The sequence below is a fragment of the Siphateles boraxobius genome, unplaced genomic scaffold, assembly GCF_051911475.1.
Source record: "Siphateles boraxobius isolate OS27281-9 unplaced genomic scaffold, OSU_SipBor_1 41, whole genome shotgun sequence".
NCBI lineage: Eukaryota > Metazoa > Chordata > Actinopteri > Cypriniformes > Leuciscidae > Siphateles > Siphateles boraxobius.
In genome coordinates this window covers 7,546,711-7,559,354 of record NW_027509042.1, presented here as the reverse complement: position 1 = coordinate 7,559,354, position 12,644 = coordinate 7,546,711, and the positions used below count along the sequence as shown (strand labels likewise).

The 12,644-nt window shown below is 46.4% G+C and overlaps 1 protein-coding gene across 17 annotated transcripts in view; it reads left to right on the top strand.

Moving 5' to 3' along the window:
- chl1b (cell adhesion molecule L1-like b) overlaps positions 1-12,644 on the top strand; it is a 104,038-nt gene that overhangs the window by 48,318 nt on the left and 43,076 nt on the right. For 2 of the 17 annotated variants that reach the window (XM_077198062.1, XM_077198064.1), the window contains exon 1: positions 3,013-3,253. The exons of 7 other annotated variants lie outside the window; for them this stretch is intronic. The gene's annotated coding sequence lies outside the window, so the exon portion shown is untranslated. Of the gene's footprint in view, positions 1-2,867; positions 3,254-12,644 lie in introns of those variants that run through there. 8 more of the 17 variants (XM_077198070.1, XM_077198068.1, XM_077198057.1 and 5 more) reach the window with 6 other exon arrangements.

The following is a 12,644-nucleotide window of genomic DNA, read 5'->3' as shown; positions in this document are numbered from 1 at the left end:
GAGGAGCGGAGGAAAGAGAAAAAGAAAGAATTGATGTGATCCCCTAGGCAGTGCCCAAAACAATGTCAGGTTTGTTTCGGCCTGGTTGCGTGAAGACTAAGCTTGGTGGAACTGGCAGCTTGCCCTCCCGTTCACTCTCTTCCCTCTCTCCCGCCACTCCATTCCAACCCTGTTGCTTTCAGGAGGAAGCATTCCTATGAAGTTCATCAGCCCTCTTTCTGTTTGTGCGGCCATAATGGCAGCTTCATCCTCCGAGTACTTAAAAAGGACATGCTGGGTACTGGAAGGGCCCGTCAGTTCAGCGTCGGCACAGTGGCGCTTTGAGTGTTCTCTCTGTCTGGCAATCTGCTCACGCTATCAAACAACCCTCTCTTCCTGCCAAAACCTTCCTCTGTCCCTCCTTCAACCAGTAAAGGGGGCATTTAAAGGGTCTTGTTCACATTACCGCCCAAGTTCAGATGAATGCCCTCTTTGCACAACAGCTTAGCCTCAATAGTAGATGTTATATTTGTTCACTGTACTTGTTAATACAAACATAACTGCTATTGTGCCTACTTAGTATTTAACTCATCCCTATTTATGCTATGACTGATTGAATGATTACTTTGCTGATTGATGATTAAGCAACCACCTGGCACCCACCCTAGCAACCACTTAGTAATGCACTAGCAACCACGCAAAACACCATGGCAACCCCATAGCAACATTCTAAAACTACTCAGTACACTTGAGCAATAGAATGCAACAGTTCTTATGTAGCTTTTCAAGAATTTCACAGTTAAAACCAATTATTTTAAAAACAAATTGATGAAATAATACAGGCTGATGGCTTCAACAAAAGCACATAATATTACACATAATATTACACAATATTGCAGCTCGCAGTAGACCATTCTTTAAAGTTTTCATTAAAAATGTATTTCCTTATGGAAAAAAATGCATGGGATTAGAAAATGTGAACACTACAAAATGATAATTTCCTCAGTTAGTCAAATGTCATTCCAAGCACATTAAACAGGAAACGGGAAATGGTTTTGGCTTAACGAAAGCACAATTTAGTGAAAAATTTTCCTGTATGGAAGCAGATCAAAACATCTTTCAGACACCAAGCTATAATTTTACATAGAAGAATATGTGAAAGTCCATCATGCATTTCAGGCAGTCCCGAGCCATGTAATGGGTAGGAGTCACAGATAATGAAATTAATGGTACATTCAAACAGTGAACACATGAACAAATCCATTTTAATGTAATTTTAATTAGGAGTGTGTATGTCACCTGTACGTTTAATATTGTTTCCTTTAATTGGTGGCACATTGTATGATCTCACCTCACACGGAAAGCACTTGACAGATGAAAGGCATCATTTCCTGGAAACCCGAAAGACTAATTATTCCTTTACCAATATGGGCACTCTTCCATTTGGCAGATACGTCAGCGGCACCTACATCAGCATATTTGAAGCAAACATGTCAACCCTTCCCGATTTCAAACTCTCCCCACCCATTCGCCCATTTCCACATCATACATCAAGGCGAGCCCGTTCCACCCTCAGCATTGTGTGAGAGGGGTGGGGCTTTTGTGTTTAGAGAGTGTGACTATGTCCAGCCCTGTGCTATTTGCTCTGTCGGCAAATCACATGGTCCCCAGGGGTTTAGTCCTATATGTGACGTACAGATGAACTGTTGCTGTCAATCAGGTGGATTCAAGTCAGAGGTTAAGTCAGAGGTTATCAAAAAATGTTGGTCCATGGTGACCGATTTTTTTGGTTTCAGAAATCAGACAAACAGTTGACAGTAGCCATTATCTTCCATAGTATTTTTTCCATGCTTTCTTTTGATATATGGCATGTTCAGATATGCATACAACTAAATAATCTGGGGCCCATGAAACTTTTGTGAAAATGATCAAAAACGCTGCCGGTGGCTGGCAACTTTTTTTCTTTTTTTTAAACACTGGTGGGAAAAGAGTTAAGCATATAAATAGTATTTGCTATTTAACTGCTATTGTTCAAAACTGATTATATATTTATTATAGTGGAAAGTGCACAGTCTGAATCATATCGTAACCTATAACACTTTAAACACAAGATAATACATATTTTGTTTATCCTACAAATAAAATTATGCTGTCATTAACATTTTTTTTATGTAAAATAAATATGATACAGTGTATAGAAATTCATGTTGTTCCAAAACTGTATGACTTTATTTCTTCTTTGGAACACAAAATAAGACATTTTAAACAACATTGGACTACATTGACTGAATTGTTGAACTAACAATTGGGTGAAACATTTTCTTTCAAAAGATGTTGCTAAAATGCTGCTGCTTTTCTCAGATTTGAACATAGTTCTCTTAAAGGATGTGTATAGTAGTTTTTGATAAAGAAATCATCACTTTTGCGGTTGTTCATGTTTATGGTTAGGGATTTGAAAACAAAACATATATAATAGATTTTCTTTTGTATTTACCGTGGTGGACGATAAAACGACAGAAAAAACCCATAAACTTACATGTAGACCACTATATCATATTTGTGGGTGGGCTTTTGATCACCCTGTACAACCTAGCAGCACGCTAGCAACCATGTAACAACACACTGAAAAACACTTTGAACACCTTAGCAACTGCATAGCAACGCCCTTGCAATCACCCAGAACATCAGCTACTCTTGCACCAGCTAGCACTGCTCACATTGTCTTGTAAAAATGTAAAAACATAGTTGCAGCTTTTTTTTTTCTTTTTAATACGAAATAGTACTTAACTAAGCTCCAAATGAACCCCTATTTAACCATAGTGGCAGTGTTACAAAAGGCAAAACATGGATCTTGACATCTATGGCACAAAACATAAACAAGTCTCCCCATGCCTCAGTGCTTTAAATGCAACTTCTTCCATCCAGAATTCCTTCACTTTCATTCATTCTCTCTCACCCTCTCTCTCCTTCTTTGTACACTCCATGTGAAAAGCGCTCAGATCTGGCTTTGTGGGAGTGATTGTCACTCGTTTAATGAGCTTCTTTGCCAGACGAAAGGCTTTGGCAACATATGTCTCCCCAGCGCCTCTCTCGCTCTGCACTGTTCCATGCGCTAGTGGCGGGGTTCTCTCTCTCCCACGTCTGCTGTGGTAGAGGTTTCTCTGGATTTCCTCAGCACTCTCTGTTTTTCACGCCTGTGGGATTAAACTGAGCAGAAGAGGAAGGGTTCTTCTGTCTTTCTGAGGACGAGCGGACAAGAATGAAGCAGATTCCTGTGAGTATTTAGGCTTCGGTTTGATGGATTTGTCTGAGCTTGATATAAAAGCAACCCGGGCGAGGGAATTACTACTGCTGCTACTGTAGTGGTGTGTGCTGTGACCCTTGCACGTGTGTAATAGAAAGCCTTTGGAGGGACAGTGAAGCAGTGTGTGATATGCAAAATCAGCTTCTTTTCATCCAGTGCTTATACAGGATTTAATATTTAGTGCTACATTTTCCTTTCTTCTTTTTTTCAACTTTTTTTTCTTGCATGTTTCTCTGAGTAATGTCCATGTCAGAGTGATTTTAATTTTTAATTGGCGTTCATATTAATGTTTTGGCTTATTAACTCACATGTTCTGTTCTGCTACCATTTTGGGGGAAATATACTTTACAATGAGAAAGGTAAAGTGCTACAGGATTTTTAATTCCTTTTTCTCAATCTCATAAGAATTGATTAAAAACTAATTTCTGACTTGATAACTTTCTTCAAATGTATTATGTTTGAGGTCTTAGAGAGACCCTATTCTGTATATAAATAATGAGAAAAATGCAATGATTTTTCAAATGCTTCTTTAAGATAAACTGTTATAATTTTGATCCCAAATTTCACCTCCAATAAAAACAGTGGTACATTTCTGAAAAGTCCATGTCAACATTGTGGTACAGCAGAGGGTTAAAGCTTTGATAATATCTCAAAATCAGGTTTCATTTAGGTCTGAGAATTTCCATAATTCAAGTATTTGAGGAGAAAATAAGCAGTTAAGTTCTAAATTACTTTTAATAAATAATGTTTCAGTTGTTAATAATGTTAATGTTTTATAAGGTTAGTTATTTAGAATGAGAGATGATGCTGAAATGGTTTATTTGCTCTGTAACTTAATGCATAATTATTGGGATTTTTCTATGGATCTTAATTACCTCCTCCATGAGGTCATGAAAGTGTATCCAGTAAGCAACGTTTTAGTATTTTGCAGCTTTTTTGTCTGAAGAGAAATATATCTGAATAGAAACTGCTCTGGAAATATCCCTCTAGAACTTTGTGTCGTGTTTTGTTTCGTAAGACAGTGATAAAAAGGCCAGTGGTTTATCTGAGCATTGAAATAACGACGAAATCCAGAATGTTTTGATGCTTCCGAGTTCCGACAGAACTGTCAAATAGCTTATTTTAAACAAGATTATCCAGATGTTAAGGAACAAGTTGTAACGTGTTCTAAATTAGTAGCTCATATGAATCACTTTCTACACACCACAAAAGTCAATGGACACAGGTGTGCTGTTGTTTGGAAGATATACAGAGGGAAATTAGTGCAGTATTTACTATATGACAAAGACAGGATATTTCTTTGCCTTAGGAATAAAATATTCTGCCTACCAGAGGAAAAAAGTAAATTCGCTTTAGATTTGTCAGGGGAAGGAGATAATCTTGGGCACAAGTTCCATTTATCTTGTCTGGCTACAGCCAAGTTTCATCCTGGGAGATTGCCAACATCCGTCAGATCTGAATGAACGTAGCCAGGGCTCTTGCTGTGTCAGTTCCCACAAAATAACACTCCTGTCCCCCTGGTGTGCCTGTTTCCAATCCCCTCTACTTCAGGCCACTCAACACGAATAACAGCCTAATATGATCGCTGTCCAGGGCATGCAGAACTCCACTCATCTCAAAGACAACAAAGAAAGAGGGTAATGAAAAAAACTATTATAAAAGCCGAGACACAAAAGGGAATTTCTCACTCAGCCAGGTCTTCCTCACATGTACGTGAAATGGCACATGTAGGGACATTTTTACGCTCTCTCTCTCTCTCTCTCTCTCTCTCTCTCTCTCTCTCTCTCTCTCTCTCTCTCTCTCTCTCTCTCTCTCTCTGTCGCTCCCCCTCCTCCCTACTTGACAGCACATCTATGATTGCAGAGCTCTTGAACGATCTCTTTCATTCTTCACAGCCGTCTTCTGTGACCTTAGCCGTACGGACAATTTGTTCCTTTCGTGCTCTCAGATTTGGCTTTTTGCAGTTGGGACCAACAACACATCTCTTGAACATTGCGTTCTGGTCAGGAACTTGTTTTTAAATTGCTGAAGTTGTGAAATTTTGACCAGCAATGCAAGGCTTCTCTCCTTTTGGTGTGTGGATCCGATGCATCATAGTTCCCTTTCAGTCAATAACGTCAGACGTAGTCGACGGTCGACTGAATTGGGATTTTGCTAGAGAGCCTATCCTCTTCGAGTACTATTGAATGAGCCAATGTAATTGGCGTGCGTGATTCGCATCACACACTCCGCCCCGGCGGCGCGGGTATAAATACGGAAGTGGATGCACGCACTAGTTGCCTTTCGCTTCGGAGCCGTTCGTTTGATGTCTCTGAGATTGCTGTTGTCTACAACGAGTGAGAGTGTCGGTGTTCTTCAGGAAGACTCTCCCAGTGCTGGTGTTCTACAGCGCGAGTGCAGCGGTGATCGCGAGCTTTGAGCTCTCAACTGCTTTTTTAACAGCAACAAATTTCTAAATGTTTGTGTGTGTTGATGGCTGTTTAGAGGGCGGAAAAGTGAGTGCTTCACTGTTTCAGTTCTCTGTTCAGTGTTGCCGCGGTCATTCCCCTGTGTGCTCCGGCACTGGTGACGGTCCTATTTTCTGAAAGAGCAACACGGGTGCGTTTGCGTCTTTTTCAAGATGTCATTCCGCCGGTGCGTTTCTGGGTGCGGTCGTTCCCTGTCTCTCTCTGATGGTCACAACTGTTGTGTCACGTGTTTGGGCTTACAGCACGCTGAGACAGCTTTTTGTGGACAGCTTATGTTTTCACTGTGGGAAGATGATTGTCGCAGTGTTGAGGGCGAGACTCGCCTTCGTTCGCGGAGAGCGAGTCCCCATTACCATGCCCCACCTTCGGGTGCTGTGTGGGATGGGTGACCGGAGGATAGTGTTGGATGTCCCGCCCGGTAACCGTTCCCTGTGGGCTCCTCACTCCTCCCTTCCCCTGCAACCACTGGAGCCTCCTGTGTTGTCTGCTGGTCCATCTGTAATGGGTGGGGCAGCGGTTTCACTCGGGGCTCCCCTGGAGGACAGGACGCCGATTGCAGCATCGGAGGGTGAGCTGACTTCTAGAGATGATGACTCGGCTGCATTGTCTCCCTCCGGGAGTTCAATGTTGCCCGAGCCGGATCCAGAATCATCAGCTATGCTGAAAAGGGCCGCCGAGGCTGCCGGGCTCGAGTGGAACCTCCACCGTGTCCCGTTCAGTCTCGGTTGGAATCTGGAGTTTGGTATCTTGGGGCGGGCCGCGCTGGTTTTCAGCTCGCCGCCCCAGTGCCTTTCTTTCCCGAAATGCATGGAGAGCTTATCAGGTGGTGAACAGCATCTTTCTCTGCCAGAAACTGCCTGAATAGCTTTTCCCCCTCATTACCCTTGATGGAGGAACGGTGAAGGGTTGCGAGGTGTCCCTCCATTGGAGCGGTCTGTCGACACAGGTGCACCTGTGTCCGGCGGCCGCTGCCTTTTGGGGGGATCCTCGTCTCCCCCCTAAGGCCTGTGAGTTTTCGTCCGTTCCGACGGGCAGAGCTTACAAAGCCTGTGGGCAAGCCGCTTCCTCTTGCGTGCCATGGCATTGCTGCAGGCTAGGGCACCCATGGCATGCACGAGGGTAATCCAGACCGTGCGCTCATAGGTGAGCACCGCACTGCATCCGACCTCACCCTCCTGGGCATGAGTGTCGTAGCGTGCGTGATCGGTCCGGCGATGTCCACCTTGGTGGTCCAGTAGCGCCTTCGTTGGCTCAGCCTGGTTGGTATGGCGGATGCGGACAAGGTTCGGTTCCTGGTCTCCCCAATTTCCCAGGTTGGGCTGGTCGGTGACGCGGTGGAGAACTGCATCCAACAGTTCTCTGCCTCTCAAGCGCAGACGGAGGTCATCCGACACATCCTGCCCCGGTGGCCAGCTGCTGCCTCCACCCGCCGCCGGTGGCAGCTCCTCCGCCTGCTCGTCGCCGTGGGCGTTCCCCGGCCGCCGCTCCTGCTGGCCCTCCGCAGCAGCCTCCACCCAGGCCTCAGCATGGAGCCGGCCGCAGTAGAGACGCCCAGCCCACTCCTGGCGCTACCAAGCCAGGTGGCAAGCGACAGCGAAAGCATTCCGGAGCGGGCCGCCCAGGAATGGATGAGATGCTTTTGGAGTGGCACGGTCACTCCCTCCCCCCGGGTGAAGGCCGGGTGGAGCCTTTGTTTGTGTGTGTGTCTGTTCCGCCGCTGGCTCCCTAAAAAAAAAAAAAAAAAGCGGTACCCACACTTTAAAGAGAGAGCAATTTCATCTGATCCTGGGTCCCAAGAGGGCCAGTCTGGCGGGTGTGACCCTGTATAGCCTTACACCCCTCAGCTCCCCCTTGGTCACCAGCAGGCAGCTTGGTGCGTTCGAGGACCCGGTCATCCGCCTTCACGAGCGCCCCCTGCCGCTTGTGGGGACAGGTAAGTGTTGCACAGCACACTAACACCACTCTCTCTACTTTGCTGCCCCACCTCAGGCTCGGCTACCCCGCTCAAGTCAGTGATAGTCATCACATTAGGTGTTGAGCAGACGTGCTCCTGAAAATTCAGTGATATTCATCACACCGAGTGTTGAGCAGTGCTCCTGACTTGTGCGTGCTTATCTTATCCTGCCGGTGAAGGATTTGATATAGCCGCTCCTCCAGCCGGTACGAAGGCCAGTTGTAAACTCGTTCTTCGTGCTACTAGGTGGTGGGTCGTGACCATCTTGGCCCAAGATTGGTCTGCAGCTCCGACCTGTAAGACATGTGCTTAAAAACAGATCCTTCCGCACCGCAGGCCATCCTGTGGGTTGCGTGTAAGGGTGGAGTATCAGTACAGTGTCCTTCCCTTCGAGTGCTCCAGAGCCCGTTGGGTCTTCAGGTCAACTGGAAGAGAGTAATCTCGCCCACGGGCTGAGTATATCTTTTTCAGTTTTGGAGGTGGACTCGGTCTAACACGTCTCTCCAATGAGAATGTGTTCAGCTGGTGTTTGAAGTGAGAAAGGGTCCCACTGAAAGAACTTTCAGAGGCTCCTGGGGTATATGGTAGTTGCAGCCATTTGCTTCCTCCATATGTGACCGCTTCAGCGCTAGCTTCATGATCGAGTCCCGAGGTGACCGTGGCAGAGCAGCTCACCCTGTGTGACTATAGTTCATCCCCGTCTGCTGCCAAACCCTCTTCAACAGAGGGGCCATGTACAAAGGGCGTGTTTTAACGGGGGCCTGGGCGACCCTCGACTACACGGGCATTCGTGCCTCGAGTTGTTAGACATTGCGACCGTTGCGCAAGCTTCCCTTGCATGTCACAACTCACCCGTCACCTCCTCCTTGGAGTCAGAAGCTTCTGAGGACGCTTTGTTCCACTCTTCCCACTCTACTCAATCGTGCCGCCATTGAGCCTCACAACAGTTATAGCCAGGGCAAGTGGAGACTCCATCCCCTGGGTCCAGCTGGGTCATGACTATTCCGGGGCCGCTAAGTTGCCCCTCCGGTTTCGTCTTCCTGCCAGTGTTTGTACAAACCGAGCGGACTACCCTTGGACAAACACTGGCTCTCAGCTGCCCCAGGGGCCCGCAGAAATGCGTTTAACCCCAGTGAGCCTTCTAAAAGCGACTGCGACTCATGGTCGCCTTGCGCCTGCTCAAGTCAGTGAATTCATCACACTTCATGTTGAGCAGAAATGCTCCTGAAACTCAGTGAAGTTCATCGCACTCAGGTGTTGAGCAGCAATGCTCCTGTAGCTCAGTGAGTTCATCACACTCAGGTGTTGAGCAGAAATGCTCCTGTAGCTCAGTGAATTCGTCACACGCAGTGCTGAGCAGAAATGCTCCTGGTGCTCAGTGAAGTTCTTCGCACTCAAGGGTTGAGCAGAAATGCTCCTGAAGCTCAGTGAGTTTATCACACTCAGGTGTTGAGCAGGAATGCTCCTGAAGCTCAGTGAACTTATCACACTCAAGTGCTGAGCAGAAAATGCTCAGGAAAGCCCAGTGATCTTCTCATGTTGTGTTGAGCAATGCTCCTGTCTTTTTGCGCCCGTCGCTTGCACCTACGTGCCAAGTCAGGAGAGGAACAGGTCTTCATAGTTGCCCCTTATTGGCCCAACTAGACCTGGTTCCCATCGACAGCCTTCCTGACTTCCCCTGAAAACTCTTTCAGGGACGGGGCACGATGGCACACGCGTTCTTCCCCCGGAGATTCCGGGCGGTCTTACATCTGAACGCGGAGGTTCAGGTGGCTATCACAGGGACATGGGATAGTTACCATCACTTCTGCGAGCACCCCCTAGAAATGGGTAGCGTGCTTACGCCTTTAGAAGTGGAACCTAGTCGTTGAGTGCATCTTCTCTCCAGAGGAGATCCTGAAAGCTTTCGATCACTTCAGTGCTCTCTTTCCTGCAAAATGGGTTGGAGTAGGCTGTTTTCCTTCACCCTCAAAATGATGTTGCCTCGGTGTTTAAACGACGCTCATCGTGTTGCAGAAGTGTGCAGACGCACGTTCTGATCGTCAGGTTCCTGAGGAGCAAGGTCTTGTAAATCCTTGCGTCCCTCTTTATCCTCTTGGGCCTTGTCCCTGGTGCGACTGCACTGCAGAGACCGCCCCTGAGCCACTGCAGGCAGTGAGTTAAAAATTCTGTTATATCAGTTCTCCTGCTCACATGGTCTCTACTAGAGGGTAGGGACTTGCTCGCTTTCGGTCAACGTATTGAGGCAGATCCAGCCCTAGCTTCTCTGTCCGTTCGCTTGGACGTGTACAGAATGCAAGCCATAGACCTCAGACCAGCTCTACAAATATCTGTTGGAACTCAGCAGAGAGGGAAGGCTGTTTCCATGCAAAGTTGCACTTAGTGCTTGCCTTCATTTCGGTAAAAATCCGGGATGCAACATGTCCACTTAGGTGTTGAGCTCCTCTATGATGAGTGTAAAGTGCTCCGCCTGGGCGTTGACGATATGCTTTGCTAAACAGATTCTAGAGTTGGGGGCTGGACGACACCTAGTTGAACCGCTGCTTCCCGTGGGCTCCCTTCTCATGAAGCCAGTTTCACCGTGAGCCCGGTTCAAGTGTCGGCTTGCTGCGCCATTCCCCTCCTATGTACTGGATACGTGTGCATTTCTACTCCAGTTGAGTTCCCTTAAAATTGAACCCTGTTGAGTTCCTCCACACCCCTCCGACGTCGGACGTGCGGAACGTCTGGTGTTAGGCCTACCACTCGTAAGCAGTGTGGAACCTGTGTTAGGCTGGGTCCATATGTTGCGGTCCCTACGGCGACCCCATATGTGTATTCTTCCACGATGCGGCTCCCTGCGGCGAGCCCGTGTCTTCCCTCGGCAGAGTCTCTCTGCCGTCACTGTCCGGTGTGTCCCCCCCGTCTTAGGCTGTCAACTAGTGCATGCATCCACTTCCGTATTTATACCCGCGCCGCGGGGGCGGAGTGTGTGATGCGAATCACGCACGCCAATTACATTAGCTCGTTCAATAGTACTCGAAGAGGATAAGCTCTCTAGCGAGATCCCAATTCAGTCGACCGTCGACTACGTCCTCTGTTCCCTCCTTCAGGGAACGGTGGGTTGCATACGCAACCAGGACGTTCCGTTTGTTTGGTTGGGAGAAATGCAACCTGGCCTAATTTGCGGAAGCGAATAGCTATTGAGTATAATGCATTTCTCATTTAAGCTTTTTCGATTGAAACTGCCCTGCTTCTTCTTCAAATATTTGCTTCTTTTTCACCCATCTTACAGCAAGGAGAAGCGAGTGCAAAGCTGTATGTTTTGGTTCAGTTGTAAAACCAAAGAGGCAAGAACATGAATAAAACAGGGAAGATGTTACCTTCTCCTAAGTCATTACTTATTTATTTACAGCAGTAAACAGTTGCCAGTGGGACTTGAGTAGATGACGTGACATGTGAGTCAAATACTACAATGTGAAGAGGGAGGGAAACTGATTCAAGGAGAGTAGTGATGAGAAGGACTTTGATCCATCCAAGTAACTCTTTTTAATTTGGTCATTGAAATATTCATTAATTCTACAGGCTAAATCAATATGCCAGTAGGTTGTGACAAGTGGCTGTCTTTTGTGTGTTATTACTGTGCGTTCACACCAGACGCGAATTGAGCGTCAAGTTCTCGCATGCCGCGTCTAGTTATACGCGTGTACACTTTAAATCCATTCGCGCGTCAAGAGCGAAATTGACGCACGTAAAAAACAAAAGCTTGAAGCTAAATTTACGTGCGTCACGCGTGTCGGAGGCGAAATCTGTTGGCGGCCAACTTTTTACAAGACGGCTAATGTTGATCGAGCATTCATCGAGAGAGTCACAGCTCTTTATTTGCTCTGGAGAGCAGAACAGCGGCGTAGGGATAATCGTCGCCGTATTTGGGTCCACCAGACCCTTCGGAGGTGAACCCAGTTTGACGAGTTTCACCATTTGCTCCAGGAGCTGGGCCTGGATGACGGCTGCTTTCAGCGGTACTTCCGCCTGTCCCGCGACCAGTTTGATGACCTGTTGTCCCGCATCGGAGCAAGGATCACCCTCGCCCTCACCCACCTAATCTGTAATTTATTTTTGCTTTGATGATAAATGGAGCCAGCTAGGCTACTAGAAAAGTGATTAAACTGTCCTGTGATTTTTTCCCTCACACAACACTGTCCAGACACAAACTATGTTCTTGCACTAAATTATGTTGGTTCTCTTTACATTAGAATAATAATAATGTTTCATATAATCTAGATTAGATATGGAATAAATAGCATACAAAATGAATGTCTCATATATTAAAATCAAGTTTTTATGTGATAAAATATTTACTTCACCATGTGTCACCAGCAAGATGGCTCCTGATTGGTTAACGCGGCGCGAATTGACGCAGAAGTTCCGACTTTTCAACTCGGGCGGCAGACGCGAATTCGCGTCAAACGCGTGAATGCACAAAAAGCACTAAATAAATAATTTGCGCGTAACACGGCAGACGCTTCATTCGCGCGAACTTGACGCGCGAATTAGGCGAATTTGCGTCTACTGCGCGGGCTCTACGGCTCATTCGCGCCGCAGGAATTTTTTAACGCGCGTAACGCATCTTTGCATTGACTTAACATTGAAATCACCCGCGCTAGACGCTCTATTCGCGTCCGGTGTGAACGCACCATTAGTGAGTCATTGAATCATATACTTTTTTATGAATGTTTAAATAAAGTTTTGATAATGTAATGTGCTTAGGCCATTTTAATTGTGTTTATCATTATCATTTAAGTCAGCGTTTGGTGTAAAAATGCTCCTTCAAAATCAACTCAGGTGCTGACTTGAATGAACAACTCCCTGCAGATCCTTCATTCAGTTCATTTTTGAACACACTTATTCAGTTCATTAACAAACGAAAAATCAAGTGACCCTTGTTTGGTGTTCATTT